Genomic DNA, 23134 nt, shown 5'->3' with positions numbered 1-23134 from the left:
CTCAAGTCCGCGACTTTTATCTAATGCTGTGAACCTCTATTGATTTCTCCTCTCTATCTTTAATGCAGGACTGGAGCAAAGAGAGCAAAAAAAGCACTTGCTAAATGGAGGACTACTTTGAGATGGCTGCTATTCTCCGGCTTATTGCCTCCTGTCGGCCATGGTTTCACATGAGGTCCGGGGTGTCAGGTCCGCTTCCACCAATAAAGGCTGTGATTGACACTAGCGGGAGAGACTTGAGCTGGGAAAAGAAACTGAATCTCAATGTATGAGGGGTGAGTGAGGGTCTATTGTGAGGCCAGTTGGACCTGATACATCTAAGGCGAAATAAACGGTTTTTAGCCGTGAGATACAGGTCCCTCTGCGGTACCTCCGGTCTTTTATCCGACTGTCCGAAAAAACACAGTTGTACTTTTACTGTATGTATACAAGCTCAGCAGTATGGAGATCAGTGTTTGCACTGCGTTTTGGTGCCTTGATACGCAACAGCATGTAGTGATTTCACCCCCGTACTTATGGTCATTTACAAACACTTTTGCAGAAGCGCTTAGCTGAATACGTACACAAAGTTTTTGCTTTGTAAACAACCTTGCAAAGAAGATGTTTCAGTTCTGTTAACCCAAGTCGTCATGACAGCAGACTATTTTTATGAAAGACAGCAAATTTTAGGCACAAACAGGATATTATGTATTCTATGTTCTCGAGGGAATAACGAGCAAAAACAAGAGTAAAGCCAGTAAAAACAGTAGTTAATTACTGGCTGTGAGTGTGTGCAGTCTGAGATGGCAGAGGGAAGACTTCAGGCGCAAAGTAATTTACTTACATTTATGACCTGAAAAAGAACAGACCCTGCTATTAGCATTTATTGGCATGCTATAGAGGAAAAGCACGTAACAAATGAGTTAAATCTCCATCAGCTCGGATTCTCTGAACACTTCACAGGAAGTATCTTCTGACATAGGATGCGTAATCTAATCTGAAGGTAAAACTAATGTTAGATGTGGAGAGTCTGTGGATTTAGAAATATGCTATTGAAATTACAGGACGTATTTTATACAAATATAATATCTGTGCGCTGGTTCGGTAGATCAGAGTTTAATAATGCAGTCTATTGGTCCTTTGGGGAACATATTTAGAAAGTGAAATACTGCATGTCTTACGAAGTTATAAAGTGTCTTTGCAACCCATAATAAATGTATATTGATCAATGACAAATAATAGTTTCCTAAATGATGGAGCTGAGAAATATAGTTTATCAGACATATGGCAGGTTAATAGAAGTGTACTTTTTATAATGTATTATTATTATGATATAAGAACCACCACCATCAAAGTCATTTAGAAACTCACAGTATAACTTGAATACACATAAGCATTTTACCAAAGAAAACTAAAAGTTAATTGTGTGAGTATATATATATGTATATATATATATTTTTTTATATATATATAAACATATGTGACTATAGAGGAGTCTTTTCTGGGATGTAATTTACTAGTTTGTTGTTTTCTTGTCACATGACAACAAAATGGCTTCCTGCATTTTGGTTACACCACAGTGACTTTGATTTGGCAGACAGAAATGTTTCAGATGTATTACTTTAAAACAAAGATCCTTCACTGCTTATTTTTATTTAAATAATAATACAAAGAATGTTAATAACTTTAACATAAGTCTTTTTCTTAAATGATAGACTTTTTCTTTTAAAATAAAATCTGGGACTACCAAGAAAACATACTGATAATCATAGATGATGTATATTCATATTAATATGTTGATGTACAGTATGTGTCACTTTTTCAATATTTTCTCATCCAGATGATTTTTTTTTTTACAAATGACTTGTGTATGATTGGCTATAATACCAATAAATTTAACTATGTGGAAATGTTAAAGTTTAACAAAAATATGGTTATTATATATGTAAATTGCTTTTTTTCTATAATGAAATAGACAATGTGTATCTGTAAGTCAGACCTCACTGACAGCTCAATAAAGGAGCATATGGGGGGACATCTAACCTTCCATGTCCAAAATTACTCTCTCAGTTGGAGGCTGGGGACAAGATAACGATTAGGAAGCTGTTTCCCTGAACATGCTGAGAGAGATGCAAAACCAGGTTAGCATGATCATCCGTCATCTAGTGGCTTTGACTTAAGCCTGTTGCCATTGAGTAGTCCTCTGAATGCATAAATGAAAAGGTTGGCGCAAAGGTGCCCAGGGCCATGATTGTTGCTGTCTTGACAAAGTAAACTAAATTAATGGCACAATCTCTTGCATGCCACTGGCCTTAGATCACAGATGCTTATGACATTTACAGTTAACGATTGTAAAAAGCTGTGAGAAGTAAACAGACAGTGACTAGCGGACATGTGTGCCTGGTTTATGAGTCACCTCTTGTGTGAGTCTCCCAGCATTCTGCTGTAAAACCCCAGACAAAAGTTCAGTAAACCAAGAGCAACAGAAGCAGAAAGGCAAAGTCGAACTTTAAATTAATGGCAGAATGAATAACAATAGTCGCACTGACCTGGACAGTACAATATATCAAAAATAAATAAATAAATCTGTCTGACTGCTGTAATGAGATCTCAACTGGTTAGTAAACTACTATCCTGTTCTTAATCAGCATCAAGATCTGTTGCTATGATTTTGTTTGTTTGTATACATATGAAAATGATAAAGATTTTATCACAATGAGCTCAATTTCATGTGAATTTGCTTGTTCAAAACAAACTGTGACACATATATGTCGCCATAAGCATCTGTGCATACACTGAAATGAAAAGAAAAAACAAGTCTTTGCTCGATTTTTATGTGAGTGTTGACTGAAGAGTGGGCTCAATCTGTGTAAACTCTCTGAAATAGTGACTTCCTCTCCATGTCTTAAACAGACGCTTGAGGCAAACCGCAGAGAAGTCACCATACATGTCCCTGATGGAAGAAGACCTAAGATGACCTCATTATTGCCTATAAGATGTTCTCCCTTTGGATGCTTTTTGAATACTTTCAATGTAAGGAATGCATCTTACATATATCTCACCTTGAGATCAGAGGGTTTATGATCTCACGGCTTTGTTCAAAAGTAGATAAAAATAGCTTTAAATCAGCTGTTGTTATAGGTCACTCAGGGCACTTCCTGTTTTCCTCTGTTAAAACTATCTCTGTGCACCATTATGTGTGGAAGTGGAGGCACAGCTTTCTCTGAATGTGCTGAATGAGACTAAAGCTTATATAGTGGCTATATATATATATATAGGTCACCTTTAGATTTCTGGTTTACAATTAAATTTGTATTATTTAAATTCTGTAATAATATAAGATTATGCAATGGCCTAAAAAAGTGTTTGAACTTATAGAACTAAAAATATGTTAATGCATTTGAAATAAAACAAAATATACGAAGTGCCATTTTCAACAACAATTCTTTTTAAAGCAGTCAATTTTTATTTATAAAACAATAAATATACGGTATTGTTAATGATAACATAAATTTTCTAGTATAAATTGCCTAGTATAGTATAATGATTTGTTAATGCTGAGCTACACCTGAGGTAACTCTTTGTGAACTTGAGAGGAACTGACTTCATACATCCAGTAAAAATGATCTTGAGACCAGTTATTTAAAAGTCATTGCAGAACTTGTATAGAAAAGTGAAGTTAGTTCTGAGAAAATGTCTGGCATCGTTTCTTGCTACTTGGTTTGATAATTTGTAACTAATTCCATCAAGTGTCCAAATAATTTTTTTCGTAGCTGGCTCCAAATTAAATGTTTTTTTTTTTTTTTTTTTTTTTTTTTCTGTGGTAGCTTTAACAATTAAAATAAAACTGTTATTTAAGTGAATAAGCAAAATAACCAGACAGTGTAAAGTACGTAGACACAGTCAGTCAACAGTGTAGTGTTTGCCGTCTGTCTGGTCCGACAATGAATTGGTGAAGCTCAGTCATATCAACTAATTCTCATGGCACAGAGAAGACACATATCTCACTGCACCGTTAACACAGAACAAGGTCAGCGTCATTCACTGTTATTTTCCTGAAGGGTGAAAAACATAAAGCCCCATATGTGAGACATGGTCAGGGAACTTAAACAAACAAATGAAAGCAGGCGGTGGTGTATAGATGACAGACCATAATCTGCACATCGTTGAAGAACATTCTTAAAATAGAAAAAAAATTGAAGTGAAGGCTACTACTGTGGTAACCTGAAATTTCTGGTTAGGGATCGACTTCCTCCCCTCACATCCTTATGTGACTCATTAAGAAAGCTGAGAGAATGACTGATTCAAGATTAGATCTGAAAACAGCAGCACTTACAAGCTTCAGGAGCAAATGTCAGGACGGTGAAAAAGAACAATGAAGCTCAGTGCGATAAGATTTACATATGTTTTTATGAGGCTGCTCTCCTCGCTCACTCTCTCTCCCTCAAAAGAAAATCTGCGCTACGTGTTCAAGCTTTTTTTCCTGGGAACAGCTTTTTAATCGTTGCCTTGGCTTTGACTTCCTAACGGTTGTAAACAAATGCAATTTTGCATTTCCTGTAGTCTAGACACAACAAAAGAAGCGTTGGCAAGCCAAGTCCCAGCACATGCTGTTTGCATAGCAGCTAACGGACTCCGACAAAACTTTTGAGGAAGAAACGATGTGAATGCAGGGTGTTGGTAGCAAAAAACAATATTTGGCAGGTCTTTCCAAGATAAAATTGGTAAGCTTGTATAGGTTTTCAAAGTTTACAGCTAGGCTTCAGTTTAAGGCAAAACTTTATACATTTTTTGCCAGAATAAAATTATCCCTGACACCGTACGTCATTTTGTAGTAAATGCTTCCATTTGTTTATAATAAATATAGCAGTTATTTATTCGATTCTTTTATGCAAAGTGCATTACAAATGAGGAATTTTTTTATTTTAATTGTTTCCCTGCTAACAAGAAAAAGTTTTCACCCGTTTCCACATTAAAAAATTGGGTGAAAAATATAACCCTGGGAAAGCTTAGTCTAATATCTGTACTTTGTCTGCGTTCTACAGAAAATCCACAAAAAAAAAACAAAAAAAAAACATCTCGGCATTGGAGGACAAAGGCATGCTCCGGCCATACATCTGTGAGTTTAGAAACAAAGCTTTGTTTGTAAGCTTCAGTCACTTGTGCTCATGAAAGCAGACACTTACTTGAAAAACTTTCCTTTTTTTTCCAGGGAAACACTCTAAACCAACATCCTGGTATAAATTTGCAAAACGCAATACAGGCCGGATTGTGCGCGGGACGGACACGGGGCGCATACAAATGGCCCCCCGTCTAAAGTACCCCCTGTTTCTCTTCAGCCTCAGAAGGTAATGTACAATAAATCAACAAAAGAGCATTAATGCCTCCGTTGAGTATAGGAGAGGCTTCTGTTATTGTACCTTTTTTTAAGTATTTAATTGGAAGGGTCCCTTGAAACGTTACACGGCTCCTTCAGATGACTTTTCCCCAAATCTAAGAAAAGATTGATAAGAATTTCTTTCCTCCCTCTCTTAAATCTCTTCAGCTTTTTTTCCATCCCTCTCTCCCTTTCAGGAGAGCCTGCGTTTTTTACCGAAGGGAGAATAAAGTTTCAAGTGCATGGCATTTGAAGGTAAGGGAGTGAAATCGGAGGCTGGTCGTTGGGGATAAGGCAAGGCTGGGAAAGAGGGAAGTTGGCAGTAGTGCCCAGCCAGACTCGGTGCCTTGAGCTCCCCCCTCCCTGCACCAGGTGTCTGCTACATTTAAATGATACTATTATTCATAGACAAGAGAGCAGGGTATTAAAAGTCCCCCCAAAAAATCATTTGCAATTGAATACAGATATAATCCTGGAAATATAAGTCTCCATTTAGGCCTTGCCATTAAGCTAACAAGGAGCTCTTTGTACAACATGTGTGTATTAATCACGGTCAGGGGAAAGGGGCAGGAAGAGAGAGAGTGGGAGAGAAAATAGAAAGCGAGTGAGCGAGGGAGGGAAAAACAGGGAGAGAGAGAACACCATTCGTGTGTGTTCACATGCAAATTGAAATGTTGCTCATCAAAAACGAGCTTATCACTTTCCCTCTTGTTCTCGGCAGACTTGGCGGGCTAGCGCGAACCCAAAGCGCTTCTAATGGGGATGAACTGAAAATGTATTTGCATTTGTGAAATTTCAACACACACTTGATTTCTTTCAGCTGCGCAATCTGAAGTGCACAAGACGTAAAGGAAGCACATACTGCGTGCAGATGTCACAACGACACGCAGGAATTCGTGCAATGAAGCCCAGGTTTCTCAAACCTACTGTGTGGGTTTCATTTTCCCGCAGATCGCTTTTATTTGTGCACTTTTTCACTGTGGCAAATAGAGATTTTGAAGGGCCCTCGAGGCAGCCCCCCAATGCCCTTTACAAAACTCCTCTCAAGCAATCATTACATCACCATTTCTCTAAGCCGATTTTCAGCAAGTCTGGCTCTGTTATTAAAATAGTAATTAATTTTTGTCTGAGGTAACAAAAGCAAGTTTTTTTGTCCCCCACTAAGTATCCCTGAAGAGACCAAGGGGTGTCGGTGAGGTCCTTTCTATCTAGTCTACGGTCTCTAGACGTAAGCCCCTCTAGTCTGGTACAGTAAGAGCGCTTTGATAATGGGACAGAAGCAGACACCCGCACCGGATCGATCTGGATCTTGGAATGCGTTTGATAGACTGGTGTCACAAACAAGTGAGGCTCAACAATAGCATCACAATAGATACTTCATAAAACAGAGATACTGATGCAGTAAAGACTTTGAAAAAAAAAAAAACCTCAAGTTGTTCTAAACCTGTATGAGTTTCTTTTGAAGATAAACAAAAGAAGATATTTTGAAGAATGTTGATGGTAGCCATTGACTTGATATTGACAATTTTTTTTCCATACTGTGGAAGTCAATGACTACCGTCAATTGTTTGGTTATCAACTTTCTTAAAAAAAAAAACTTCCTTTATGTTCATCAGAAGAAAGATTTGGAGAAAGTGGAGGGCTAGTAAAATGATAACAGAATTATCCCTTTAACTTTCGCCATATGGTACATGGGAAAGTATTGTGGGAACTATATGGACAATATGGACACGGCTTAGTATGTTTAATATGACTAGTGTCCTGAAACAACTCTGCTGGATGTTTCCATAGAAGATTAAGTGTTCATAGAGAGGAGGTGCGAGGGCTTATGGGTAAAAATCACTTGCAAGTGAGGCTTCAAGATAGAATTTTCCTTGGAAACACCAATCATGTTTGAAATCCATGTCAGAGAAGATTGGGGGGGAAAAAACCCCTAAGGAATAAAAGTTGACTTTGAGAGCCTTTGAGTTTCCCGGACAGCCCATCTGCCATAAAACACCATTGTAAAGCTGGACGCAGGTCCCCGAGATTGATGACTCCAAGTCTTTCAAAAAGCTGTTTGTATAAGTGGAGTTATGCTAAAAATGCAGCAGTGATAATATGGTGGCCGTTCATCTGAAACAGAGCATTACTGCAATGATAAACATTGTGTTTGACTTCATGGATTTAGTCAGTTGGTGTGCTTGAAAGACAGAGGGAAAAAAGTGGGTGGGAAAACATTTGCCTTTCTCCAAAATTAAGTCGTTATTTCAGACAGCCATAAATGCGTGTCCTGAGTTACTCTGGCAGTCTCGGCTTCCCGTCAGATCACAATGGAGATGTCAGGAGATCATCTCTGAACACAAGCATATCCGCCCCTTTCTCACCACAACACATCAGAACATTAACATCTTTCCATATGAACTGTGTAGTAATGTCATGAGAACAAATGTTTGTTTCTTAAGCCCTCATTAAGAACTAATATTGTTAGATGTATTGTATTATAAAATTTTAAAACTTTATCTCACCTGTAAAGAAGCAACAGGTCATAAAACTCGTTGTTTTTACATGATCTCTGTCTGCCCCATGAAAATGACTTAGATTTTCCCCCCTACGTTTTAGACAGCTGGGGCAGGGGGATCTTTTCAGGATTTCACTGCATCTCGGTGTGTCCAAGCAATAAGTGTGGGGCCAGTGCAGTAGTCACTGCAGGATTTAAAAAGACTTCCTCATGCAGAAATATTTAATCTCCTTTCAGAAAATAAAAGAGGGAGAGGGGAAAGAAAACCCACCATGAGATTTTCTGTTCTTTATTACTCGTGCAGTATCAAAGAGTTGTACATCATAGTCGCTGCTCGTATTGAATGAAATTTCTTGAAGTGTAAAAGTCAAACTTGATTGGAAAAATAATCCATTTAATTAAGAAAAATATATCATATATATCATATGTATATCATATAATATCATATCATATCATATTATATTATATTAGTATATATCAGTTTTTCTCAATCGATTTGACACTTTTCTCCAATGCAGTATACTAAGTTCTAAAAACAAACTTGTTCTAAAAACAATTAGCACAGCCAATCAAACACAAAATGAAGCACTGCAATTTTTTCTAGTAATGCATTTATTAAAAGTAACATCAAAACTATAGGTGTGTTCTGTACTGATTTTAAAACACATTCAGCTGTAGATGCACAAATATGCATGAAATAATGAAAATACATGTTTATTGTAGTTCTTCAACAGGGCGTTTTGTTTTATATACGGTATATTGTGTATATCTAAACAAAATAAAAATGATCCAACATCTGCTGTCCACCATGAGAGAACATTAATTGCCCCCTTTAAACTTAAAATCTGTTCATGCCACCTCTAGCAGCAAGAACTGGAAACAAACACTTCTTAAACTACAGATCAATCTTTTACAGCACAGTTATGGAGATTTATATATTATTACTATTCATTTTGGCCATCACTGTGCTGTATACATTAATTATCCCGAGTTATTGATCTTGCCTTTCAGTTGCATCTGGAAGAGAATTTCATTGCATTTTATCTAAACTACACATTTGCTGCACTTGCATCATAGGATATAAAATGTAAGACGTTTGAATCCGTGCTTGACAACCTCCATCCACAAAATCTCCAATCTTCCTTTGTGGCTGGTGGTGTGGTTATGGACCACCATGTCACCAATGCTTCTATTCCATATAAAATAATCCTGATTTTCGACCTGAATGATCTCAAACTTAAATTCGCAAGAATATTTGGACATTTACAGTCAATAACAGAAGGTGTCCCAGAAGGACTAGAAATCTGTACTATCAACAATCATAGTAAACCTCCTCTCTAGTCTCTAGTCATCTCTTCTCCCCTTCCTTCACATCTTCCTCTCAGCTCATCTCTTTCTAGCTGTTTCACTTTACATTTTCTCTCTCATTACACCCCTTTCTCTAGCCATTCCACCACCTTATAGACTCACACCATTTTCTTTGATGAATATGAATATTATTAATATTATATATCAAAATAAACCCATTATATATTATTATTAGTTTTCTCATTCATTCATTCATTTATTCATCCATCCCTAAGAGTAAATATTGTATACATTTTCTGGTTCTTGAATATTAGTAGAATAGGTCTGTTTAATGCTAAAAATAGGTCTAGTAGTGGAAACAGTAGAATAGGTCTGTTTAATCTGTTTAAAGATGTACAGTAACCATTAAACCTGAGTGTCAGAAATAAGTGGCATATGTCATTAACTGTAGGGATTTAAAACACTATGACAGATTAGATCACCCCATGGACCCCTGGTTTACTCTAAACCTAGAGTCTAAACATTTAGCAGGTCATAGGAGGAAATCCTCTGGCTAGATCTTCACAACACTAATGACCATATCTGACATGACCACCACTGTCTGGCAGCGCCCCAACAACCCTGGCACTAAAATTACCTCAGGGTCACCCTCCTGGCATAAAGAGTGGCGGGAGACAGAAAGAGTGAGCACCTGCATGCCTGATCCCAACCTGTGCCAAGCTGAGGATTGGCAGAGCTGCTGGCACCAACCCAGAGAAGAAGGTTGGAGAATACACCAGCGAACATCATAAGCGGGGCTGACTCAGGATCCCGACCCAACCCCTGTCAGCCCCCCCGGAGTAAACATATGCTGACAAATAACCTTGAACTAGTTCTGGCCTAAAAGTTAGTGCGGATAACACCTGCATAGAAGCCAGTGGTGGGATACCAGTTTGAGCGCTACGTCCGAGACTTGAATCTTTTCTATTTCTCTGTTTACACAGACGACATACTCTCCATCAACGTCGGGTTTTGTTGTGATCCCGATTTGTGAGAGTTATTTAATCAATGTCTGTCTAGCACGGAGGTCGCCTATCTGAAATCATTTTCAGGGAAGTAATGAATACAACATCTGTGCAGACATGCCTAAACCCTGTGGACTTTCTATGCTCAATTTAACACTGACAGAATCATATCTCTCTCTGCCTCTCCCTGTCTCTTGCCATTCGTAATTGGCTTTGTCACTAAGCACTCAAAATAACTAATCAGCGGTCATATATACACAGATTGGCCACCGTTTAAGGTTTTGGAGTGTTACTCTGATTTTGGTTAAATAGCTTTAGTGACGTAAAGGGTTGCTAATGGGTTGGTGGATTAGGTGCAGAATGAGAGAGAGGTTAACAGATTAGCCCCATCGTTTTGATTGATTATCAGCACACGACTCTAATTAGAGTGATTATTAGGAGCAGAGGCTGGCGACAAAGAGGGACGCGTCTCTGTGGGGACTGCAAAAAGGTGCAGTGTCCTTAAACAAGAAATATAGTGTATTTTAAGGAGACTCTTATTCATTTTGGATGTACATAGTCTCTTTGTTATGGCCTATATTGCAGAAATACATTGCAGTAAACCTTACAAAGATGTATCTTGGAAATCATCATTTTTCTACCAATATATTTTTCTTTTATTCAATTATAGTTAACATATTAGAATCATAATAATTAAATCAGGGATACAAATAGTGTTAATGCTTTCAAAGGTTTTATTTATCATTTCTGAAGAAAAAATAATAATTAAAACAACTAATAAACAGAAGTGAAATAGATGGATTGCTAAGTGTTTATCATATGATGACAGGCAAAAGTTTCCTATGGAGTAAAAAAATATAAATAAATAAATAAATAAATACAAGAAAAACATAAAAATAGAAAATAAAAAAGCTGAATTGAATTCTTATTGTAATTTTTTTTGGTTATTTGTTTTATTCCATTATTGAAAATATATTTACAAAAAAATTTTAAATAGCCAGATTACCTATACGACAATCAGTAGCAGAATAAAATGCTTTATCAGCAAAAAAATTATTATTAATATTAATAATAATAATAATAATTGTATCACAACATTTCCTATGGGTGAAGTTGTAAGAGATCCAAACAGTGTAAATGATTGATTGATTTATTGATAGATTTATTCTTTATTTTTATTTTTTATAATAAAGTTTGTTATTCTGAATTTGATTGTAAAAACTGAGGTTTGCGTATACTGAGTTTGCTAAAATATTTTTTTATAGCTTTTTGAATACTGGTTAATATCCTCCAAAACTTGTGTGGCCTACTATAAATTGCATCAGCAGAGAAAAGCAAGAGAAAAAGAAAAAGCTATTAAATTAAACATAAGCAGTTTCTTTTCTTCTTTTCTTTTCTTTTCTTTTCTTTTCTTTTCTTTTCTTTTCTTTTCTTTTCTTTTCTTTCCTCTTCAGTATATAGGACCAATTATGTTCATTAAGAAAGTGAAGAGAATCTATTTTGATTTTATTTTGTCATAAGTAAAGAACAGAAAATGAGTAAGAGAAAATAATTATATACATGAATTTATCTAAACTTTTTTATAATCTTTTTAAGAGTGTGACCAACTTTACTTAAACCTAAAACAAAGTAGTAGCTGGCATTAATGTTCGTTTTCTCCTCGGTGAGATGGAGTACACTGGTTCATCTGTGTCACATGTCCTGGCATAGCTGTCTCCCGGGTGGACAGAGGGGATGCTGGGAGCCTGGTGCGGCCATGGAAATGAGCCCCATTCATCGCCGGCTCTGAGCATATGGCGTTGCTTTGTCCCCAGCTACTGAGGCAGAAGTGATGCAATTTGTTGGCATGTCCTGTCATTTCAGCAACTCCCCGGCCCTTCCTCGGCCCTCATAAACAACAACAGAGCAGAGAGCAGGGCGGCCAGAGAGAGCAGGTCTCACACGCTCGCTCACACTGCTGCACTAATGACTGAGGCACAGAGAACATGCAGCGGATGCACAGACATACTCTCTCTCTCTCTCTCTAGCTCTCGCTCTCTCAGTGTTTCTACTTGCTTTATCAGCACAAGAGATAACACTTAGCTTTTATTATTAGTGTTATGGTGGAAACAATAGAATAATTATAAAATAATCCAATAGATGTAACAACAAAGTACTTTGAAAAATTAAAGAACAAAAATATGTATTTTTTATTACACTATTATTACTGAAAATAATATATAAGAAGCAGTCTAATTGCTTGTTGTGCTTCAAATGATGACAGGCTAGGTATATCTTAATTGTTTTTGTTCCTTACAGTTGAAACAAGTTAGAAAACATTACAAGAAAAATAAAATAAAGTTAATCTGAGAAAGAAAGAACCAAAGTGTTTATGGATGATACAAGTCAAAATATAAAAAATAAGAGAAAGGAATATATATACAGTGTTTGAACTGAGTCAACCCCATCCCCACCACACACACAAACAAAATAAATATATAATTAATTCTATAGATATTATGGTGTTCCTGTGGCTCAAGTGGTAGAGCATTGCGTTAGGTCTAAAATGTTACCCTGAATGCACTGTATGTTGCTTAGGATAAAATTGTCTGCTTAATGCATAAATTAATATTGTTAATATATGCATAAATTAATATTGTTAATATATATATATATATATATATATATATATATATATAAATGTATATGTATATATATGTATGTATTATTGTCTTGTCCTCATCGTTATTGTTGTGAAAACCTACAATTATCAGTTGATGATTTTACGATGATCAGAGAATTAGGTGAACCAAACAATCACTAAGCAAAGAAGAATGAAATATTTAGCCTAGGGGTGTGTGATATCTCTATTTTTAATGATATCTCTATTTTCCGGGATTTTATTGGTAACGATCGATTATCATTTTTTTGCTAAGTGTGCTGCACTGCAGAACTGCCATAGTCAACTGACCACTATGACTAGTGGTCAGTTCACGGCAGTGATTATACATTTATCTTTCCAACAAGTTTAAAATGATTTTTTTTTCCTTTATGGGCTTTTTTACCTTCTGTAAAGCCTTCTTTTTTCTAGAAGTGTGTAAAATTCTTACATTTAATCAATAAAATCCATTACAATAATTAGACATTTATTGCTGTTACCAAACAAATAAAATCATTATCAACACATATCATGCAATGCAGAGGAAACAGAAGCTGCATCTGAAGTGGCATTTAGATGCATATATACATGGTTTAAAGCAAGGCATGAATGCTTTAACCTGCAGTTACAAATGCATAAATATTTTTTTGATATTTGAATTTTAAAATGCTAAATACTGATATTTGAAATTATTTACAAATATATAAAGAGGTACTTTAAAATGTAAAAAAAAGGCAATATGGTGTCTAAAACGTAAATCTCTTTATATTAACTGTTGTATAAAATCAATATCACATTTGTGATTTTTGCAAGGAAAACATGGCAAAAAATATTCCCCTTATCTTGAATTTTGAGAGCATTCTGAATGCATTATATTTTAATGAAGTCTGCAGTGAAAGAACGCTCTAAATGAGCATTCAGTCTAGCTAGTGTTTAAGCACTCCTAACACTTATAATCAATGACGCTGTACATACACGGTATGATAAATGAATCTCAAACTCACATCATATGTACATCTGCACTTTGTTGTTTATGATGAGGGAATTTGCGAGTTTCAGTCTGAACAAAACTCTGGGGTTTCAGCGATGACTAGTTTAAACGCCTCTGATTGGCTACTGCATTCCTGAGCTCAACAGAATCGTGTGTGATTGGTTATAATTAGCAACGCTGTAAAAATGCGTAAAAATTCAATTCGATGTAACATAAGCAGGTCTTAATTTAATACAGCACTCAAAACTTTATTTTAATTTAATAATAATTTTAAGTATTAAAGTTTTATTTAAAAAATCAGGGGACCCCCCCCAAGTGTGTGTGTGTGTGTGTGTGTGTGTGTGTGTGTGTGTGTGTGTGTGTGTATATATATATATATATGTATATATATATATATATATGTATATATATATATATATATATATATATATATATATATATATATATATAAACCTAATTTGCAAATAGATTTTAATCACTTGATTTTGTTTTATAGTCAACATTGTACAGGAAAAGTATTAGACAAGGTCAGATTACTTACTGCTCTTCATGTAAGAGTGAGTCACAGAATAAAATATGTGCTTTAGCATGACACAAAAAGGAAGTATTACCAAATTTCCTATGGCTGAAAGTCAACAAGTCTTATTTTACAGGAAGGTCAGACTGTTCCTCATATAAAGGCAGCCATATGGTATATGTACATGATTTTAATTTGTAACATAATTTTGGCATCTTAATAATTGATTATCATTATGATCTACTTTAGTTTATTAAAACTTCATTCTAGTAAACTCTCTCACTTTGTGTTCACTGGTCTATTATGCAAGAGAATGGGACATGAGAGTGTCTTGAGGAAGTGAACATATCGCACTTGTTATCAAATGTAAACTGTTGAGGGAAAAGTAAATACTTGGCCTAACTGTGGGGGGTCCTGTGTCCAGATTAAAAAACAGCTGCTAAATGAAAACCCGACTGGACAGTTTTTACCTTAATGTTAGCTTCACCATATGCTTCAAATGAGCTCATCATACATCATCACAGTGTAGAGATATAAGAGAATGTTTCAATAATGTTGCATTGTGTGGAAACGGAAAATTAAATTTGCTTTCATCGCTGTCAGCCGTGGACTTCAAGCTGTCAGTGATCTGATTAGCATCATAAAAACTTCCTGAAAGACTGTGAGAGTCATCTTTGTGGATTACGGCTGATGCTTTGTGAGACATTAAATCCACTTTGTGCCATTATTGTGGGATGTTTGCTAGTTGACTTCACCTTCTGGTGAGATCTTCAACGCTGGAGAATGTGTCCTGAGACTGAGGGAATAAAAGAGTGTCCCCCCGCTATGCTCTGGCATCTGAATGGGGCATGCTGGGAAACGTCACATATAAATGAAATTACATCTGCTTCCATGCACTTTGTGCCTCTGAACAGTTGCAACTTAAGTGGAGAAGGAAACATCAAAAATAAGTTTGGGAATGTGTCTGACACTCTCTGAGAGTAGTTTTTATTGATATGTATTCACATTGATACAACGAGAAAGCAGTCTTGGCAAGCATCTGTCATTTTTAAAGGTTGATGAAAAAGACCTGTGGTGTTTGAAATCATCCCAGGGCTGCGAGGAACAAGACGTGTTCCGGAAGAGATTGATGGCTCTGCTTTTATGCTCGGAACATTCCGCAGCTGCCACAACAACCGTCCTTATGACACTGTGGTGACAAAGAGTCAATCAGTGTGTCATTTTTCAGGGTCACTGACTGACAGGGTCAGAGTCTGACCACCAGCCTGCACACAGACCTACAGAAAGGGAAAAACCTCAGTGCAAATCAAACAGCCATTAGAATCAGAATTCTGTCTGAACAAGTCTGAATTTTCATTTGGAGTTAGAATTGGAATCATTGTAAATCCATCACTGTATGAAGAGAATCAGAATTCCGATTAAGAGTCAGAATAAGAATAACAACATTTTTATTTAAAAAAACATGCAAACAAACACAAATGATCAGAATTAGAATAAATCGAAATTTACTCAGAATAAGAGTCAAATTTGCAATCAGAAATTCAAAAAATCACATCAGAACTAGAAACATTATTGATGTGTCAGTATGAAAAAAAAACATGTCTAATCTGAATCACACTCAAAATCTGAATTTGAATCAGAGTGAAAGAGTGAAATTTAGATTCAGACCAGATGCGTGACAAAAACTAAATCATGAGTCAGACCGAGAATCAGAATAAGGATACAACTATAAATTTGAATTAGTAAGTGGAATCAGAACAAGAGTGGCTATTTTACATGCACCCAAATCATCCGTTCGTAATCGGATTGACGGCTCAATCGAACTGAAAAATTTTCATATTGAGCTCGATCCGAATGAAATTTCGATCAGATTGAAGGGGGTTGGTTTATTCCTCTTCCAATACGATTAAGCATGCATGTAAAAACTCACTCGGATTGAACCACGAAACTGAAAGGACTGCGCATGTGCAATGACGCAGAAATAACGTAATGACGTATGACATGGAACAAGTGGCTCTTCCTTTTGAATAAAGTGTTGTATAAATGTGTGTCCTGTCATTATAAAACTCTCCTTTCACTCGGCAACTGTAAAGCGAGCAGGACAACCTTTTTTTGGAGACTCATCCACAGGCAACCCGTTTTTTTTTTGTGTGTGTGTGATAAATATGAGCAGCACAGCACAGTGGTTTATATCCATAAACGGGTAAATATTCAAACAAATAAAGAAACCGTGTAGGGGAGTAGTTATTATGTGCTAACAGTGAGAAACTCTATATTATCTATGTCACTTTCACTTTTCACTTTCACTATTTGAGCAGTGTGCACATGTCAAAAAAATCTGTTCCGATTTGTAGCTTGTGACATATAAAACCGCACATCAATCCGATCAATTTATTTAGCGTTCATGTAAACAATCAGATTCATCACTCGGAATGAATTCAGTCTCAGTCATTATTATAAAAATAAATGTGACGACAGAGTATGATGAAAACAAATAAATATATTAACATGATGTGAATTATAATCAGATTTGAAACTACAACCCGAAAAATCTGAATCTGAAACTGAAAGAGAATTATTATACATTAGTATGATCACAGAAAGTCATAGAAGTCATATGAGCGTATAAACAAACAATATAAACAAAATTAATCTCTATTTTTTATTTTAAAAATGCATTTAAAGAAATACTTTCTTTATATATTCCATCTAATTGATATGTACATTTCTTTGGAAAACCTGTGCCCAATCCCAACCAGAACTAATAAACAAGTTGATGTACGCCTGCAGGCTGTGTTTGACTGTACATATTGAATAGATAGATTTATGACAGAAATGAAACTTCGCTGCTGTGCGAATAGTCCCGCTGTGAGGAGTGACATCACATACAGTAAACTCATTCTCTAAAATACCTTTCATCATCCTGTCTTCTCATCCCTCATCCTTCCGTTCCCACCCCGTGCCATGTCCGAAACAGAATTGCTGGAGGAGAGGCGACATGTAAATCATACGGAACGTGACATTCTCATTTGATTAATGGAGTCCTAGTGTGACTCTTTGTATATTAATCAACAAATAGCCTGACCTCATCAGATGCTGTCTGAGTTCATTCTCAATCATAGGGGTGGCCTGTGAGGTCCAGACCTGTCAGCCAACAAGAAAATGGGTGTAAACAGCCATAGCTTTAGTAATTCATACCAATTAGTCTTCTCAAAAGAATAATCTCAGCTCATTTTGCCATCTCCATTATGGAGGTTCTCATGCCTACATTGTGTCGATGAGCATCTTAAATAGACCAAACCGTGAAGAATGCTTCCATTTTTGTTTTTTTCACAAAGAAAAAAAAAAGATTTAGAGCAAAGCCTAAGAGAATTTCTCAATTTTAAAGGCACTTAATAATTTAGAGGCACTTAATAAATATTGTATATAAAGGAGTCTCTCTTTTGCCGCGTTATTAAAAGGTATAACTGAAAATCAATGGCTGGTTATTCAGAGATTAGTGTGACCTTTCAGTGTGCCTGTAAATAACTTGCTCTGTGAAACTCTGAGTCCCTCTTCAGAACGACGAACTTTCGATCTTATTTACCTTCATCACAGCAGTGTTATTAAAATGAACCATCAGTCTAGGGTAAGTCTAAATATTTGTTCTTTATTGGATAGATTTTCTGTCATATGCGGTCACGCATTTGTCATATATTACCACACTGTTTATATACACTCTAAAAAATGGGATGTTTGCGGAACTCTAAAAAATGAAGACAACAGTTTACATGTTTTTTTTTAGTTGATTATTTTGCGTAATTGTTTTATGTAAATATCTTGACTGAATTTAAACTTAAACCTTAACTATTACCTAGCTAACTTTATTCGTTTTCTAAGACTTAAAAATGGTCAATTTTTAAGACTTTAAAACAGCTTTAAGCAACAACAACAACAACATTTTTTTTTTCCATGGCTTATATTCCGATACTTAAGAGATTAAAACTTTCATAAACACCAAACACAGACCTTAAAACTTGGAATCACGACAAGGGTAACCTAACTGATCATTTTGAGTAGAGAAACAAACGCATGCTGCCACCACAAGACAACAAGTTCATTAATAAGACAAAAACCAACAACGACTATGTACATAAAACTGGCAAACAGTCAAATAATACAATCATATTAATTAATCATGCCGCAGCGCATGCTGAGAATAGAATGGATGGCACTGAAGCACAAAAGCATTTTTTTAAGTTTAGTTCTATTTTTAAAAAATACATTAATCCAACTCACCTGCTGTGCTTGTTGGTTCCCCTATTAAAAATTAGAGTACATCTCCATCTGACATTACAAGGAATTGGACTGCAGCACCACCACATGGTATGAAATATGATTGCCTTCATATTTTCTATCAAAGCCATTCGGATATGATATTCCACAGCCAGAAAGTGCATTGCAACTCTAAACATAGGGATAAAGCCAATGCAGCAGAAATGACTCTGAAACATCTCTGAATCATCAGATACAACAAAGGCCTCAGCGTAGACTTGCTTATTAGAAACACCTGGTTTGCGCCAACTTTACTCACCACGGACAGGAAGGTGGTCCGACTCATTCTGCTTATGCATGAGTCCTCAAATTCCATTGTATGACATTTTACCCAAAACTTTAATGCGAATAAACTGTCACGTATAGCCACAGGGGAGATTTGAAGGACCCAGAGCCTTTATCTTTTAAATTATTTTATTGATTTTCCATGTCCACATGGGTGCCGTCTGATTCATCCTACTCTAATTTGCCGAATTGATTTCTTGCGGTCAGTCATTTCACTCTGAATAACATCACCTCATAGAGGATAATCCTGTTTTAAAGATCTGATTTACATTTATGGAATTGCCGAAATGTATTGATTCAATTTTCAAGCTTAAGTAAATAATATCTAGTAAATGTCAAGGATCAAACTCTCATTTTGCTATTAATATACCAGCATATTGGCTGATTGACTTCTATGTTCGCTTTTGGCCCGTCAAGTGCTTTTGGCATTGGGTGCGAGCTGTTATGTATTGTATGTCGAATAGTTTGAATTGTATATTCAACACTCCAAAGCAAGAAGTCAAAAACACGTCCTGTGATTAGCCGCGAAGCCTCGTCTGAAGGTTCTTGAGGGTTCTTTAGCCAGGCGATGCTTTCCATATGCAAAAAAACTAATTTCCCCATTCTCGTTTGGCTGTTGCTGTGATTTACCCTTTCATACCGGGTCTTAAAGCAAAGTAATCCACTTTATTGGGAAATGAGTACGTGAAGGGCCACTTAAAAATGCATTAGAAGTGCAAAGCATTATCAAACAGAAGAGCACATAAACCCAGTCAGCCATTTAAAGCTCGGCCCACACTGTTTATGAGCTCAGCTCTTCACGCTAATGCAGCTCTTAGATGAAGCCAATAGCTTACAGCGCTAACTGTTCCGCCGAGGTAATGGTGCCTCGGTCTCTGCCTGCTTGAAATGGCTGTAGGGGCTCCTTGTTCGCCTCGATCGGATCGGTGACCCTAATTAATAACGATCAGTCTGTCTGAAATGTGCAAATGGAACAATAAACGTAGATCTGAGTAATTAACCTCTAGCATTTCTGCTAATCATGGGCAAACATCCTCACTCTGTCATTGTTACTCACTGCAGTAGATTTCAATCGGGCCAGCAGCCTCGTTTAGCAGGTCATAAATCTGACACTCATATCGTCCTTTCAGGGAAAGGGCAAAGTCGGCACTACACAGCTGGGGAAAGAAAACAAGACGCCGAAATCTAGGGAATCAACAATAAATAATTTGGAAGTCAGCTCTTTGTGTTCCAGAATACTTACTTTCCTTTCACTGTCAGGAACTTTTTTGATGTCAGATCTATGTAAATAAATTATGAATATGTATTAAATTTGTTAGTCAATAAAAGACCTTGAAAACATTTTCGTTTAATAAAATGTAACATAATTTGCCTAAAGAAAGTATGATTGCATCATAATAAGGAGAATGTAACTGTCATAAATATATGGGTTACTAATAATTTTTTTATGGACCGGTAAAAAAAACAACAACAACAACTAGGCACTTTTTGAAAATAATAATAAAATAATCCAGAATTATTATTATTATTATTATTATTATTATTATTATTACATTTAGCAAACAGAAGCCATTTGAATAGTAAATCTTATTGATCAATGCACACACACACACACACACACACACACACACACACATATATAATGATAAAAAAAAATTACAATGTTATGAATCAGGGCCATAAAGTCCTATCAGAATTCAGAGAAAGTATCTAAATGGAAAAACCATGTTCCGCTCTCTAAATGCACACTTTGTGATTGATCCCGGGACGATAACCATTTAAGCAAAACAAAGCCTCCATAATCCCAAATGTGGGCATCTGTGTGAGAGCGTCATTGACATGGACACAGAGGGTAAGTAATTGGGGAGTCGGAAAATGATTAACCCACTATGCAAATGGCAATTAAAGGACACCTAATGCTGCAGGCACTGTCCTTGTGTCCTAATCGCTCGGACAAAAGTTCAAGTACGGCTGTTTGCCATGGACGCATGCATACTACAAAACAAAAATGCCATTGACACAACTGAATCATTTGTGCTTAATGGGAGAAAAATGATCGACGCTCACGGACGCTTTGACCATAGTGATGGCTAGAGTGGGGAAAGTGATGTGTGAAACCACACAGAGAAACAGTGATGGAGTCACTGGCCTCAGTCTTCATTTAATGAAATATATGCTAGATCTTATTTAAAAGCTGTCATTAAAAAGCTGCTTATTTAACTGTTAGTTGTTGTTTTTAATATTCAATACCAGATTTGTATCGTCATGTTTTCCTTTTGACAATGAAGATTGCTAGAGAAGAAAGTGACCTGTGTGAAACCATTTACCCTATACTAGTAGCTAGAAAAGAAACAGTGCTAAATTCCCTGACCTCAGTGTTCATTTATCAAAATATATGCTAAATTTGACTAAATTACTACTTTTTTTTTTTTTTGCATATTTCAGTTTTGACAGTAGTGGAAAGTGACCTGTGGAAAACCATTTACACTGTACTAAAACTATATATTTAATGAAATAATATATTTATTAAGTAAATATATATTAAATTAGATTTAGAGAAAATCTGTCATTAAATGCTGCTTATTTAAAAATGTGTTGGTTTACGTAACTAATGTTTTATTTAATTACTTCTGTTTATTATTTTTATATTTCAATTCATTTTGTTTGACAGTAGCTTGTACATGTGGGCTATAATAATTTGGTATTGTAAATTGTTTTCTTTTCCTGCAACAAGGCTTTTTTTCTTTTGCCAAAAGAGGTCCTTTTTCTGAAGTCAGTTAGACAGAATCAATTATAAAAAAACAATCACATATGATTGGTGTGTTTTTGCAAGACTTTCTTTGGGAATGGATCGTTTTTCACTGAATCTCATCTGATTTGACCTGAAGTCATGCACAGCCAAAAACAATATTATGGGCAGCCTGTCAGCTTGCATATGTCACTTTAAGGTTATTGTTCATTTGTCAAAGTAATCTAAGATTGAATCTAACGAGGGCTAGATGCCTTAAAACCTAATACCGTCTTCTCACCATCATCTTTGAACGATCAAGCATGTTTCAGGTATAATGCGGCGGTGAGCAGTCTGTTTATACATCCGACCCTGTCCTGCGAAGTCTGAGACACTGCAGGAGTTTAACACAGCTGATCAGCTCTAGCCTTCTCAGCGCTGACCTCAATGATTTCCCCATCAAGGCCGACCTGATGTACCGCTCCATCTGCACCCAATCCCTCTCCCGTATCGATTGCTCGCAAATGAGCCTTCCCAGGCCTGGCCCAGGAGCAGTAATTCAAAAGAGCAGCGCATTGAGTGGTCCTAATGTTATGAGACCTGGATGTGCACATGCTAACAAAACAAAGTGCCAGCATTGGCTTTCTGCACATCATTCACAGCTGCGCAGCGCTCTCTGATTGAATTGTGGATATCCGTGAAAGACATTTAGCAAAGATGTTTGCTTGTTTTGTGCTCCATCTTCCATTTCCCTTCTTTTTTATGTTTTTATAACGTTATTCACCTGTTACCTATTAAATATGGGTTTATTTTGCAATGATGCAGTTGCATAAGTTAAGGTGTGCTCCAATTTACCATTGTTCAGCAAGTAAAATTCAGTCATTTCTGTAGGAATCAAAGCTAATGCAAATTTTATATGAGGGGGAGGGATGTCCCCATGCAGATTTCACAACTGGTTGGTTGGGTATACTGAACTACAGTAAGTGGTGGGTTTGAATGTGATCTCTGTCAGCTGTGCTTCCTACATCGCTGTACTATTAACACCCAATGTTAACCCACATCATTTTGCTGAAAAAAAAAAAAAAAAAAAATATATATATATATATATATATATATATATATATATATATATATATATATATATATATATATATATATATATAGTAAAACGTTACGCGATTAGAAAGAAAACTTCAGAGCAATACAAGATACTGTACATGAAACAGTGATGTAGGAAAGAAATCATTCTATAAGCTTATGGGATATCACATTTCCGAGGTTCTCAGAAGAGAAAGTCATCAATATCTATAGGGGTGAACGGAAAGTAGGCCTACAGAAAATATTATTTTTGCTTTCTCAGCTGCAATAAACCTTATGCGTAAGAGACAGCATCGCTTTTAAAGAAATTAGCTGGTTTAGTAGATTTACTTATTAAAAGTTAATGAAGTTTAGGGCGAATTTGGGTAATCTTAGACATTTTTAGCCATTTTGAA

Source organism: Carassius gibelio, chromosome B19 (assembly GCF_023724105.1).
Source record: "Carassius gibelio isolate Cgi1373 ecotype wild population from Czech Republic chromosome B19, carGib1.2-hapl.c, whole genome shotgun sequence".
Lineage (NCBI taxonomy): Eukaryota > Metazoa > Chordata > Actinopteri > Cypriniformes > Cyprinidae > Carassius > Carassius gibelio.
Note: the sequence above shows the minus strand (reverse complement) of the source record.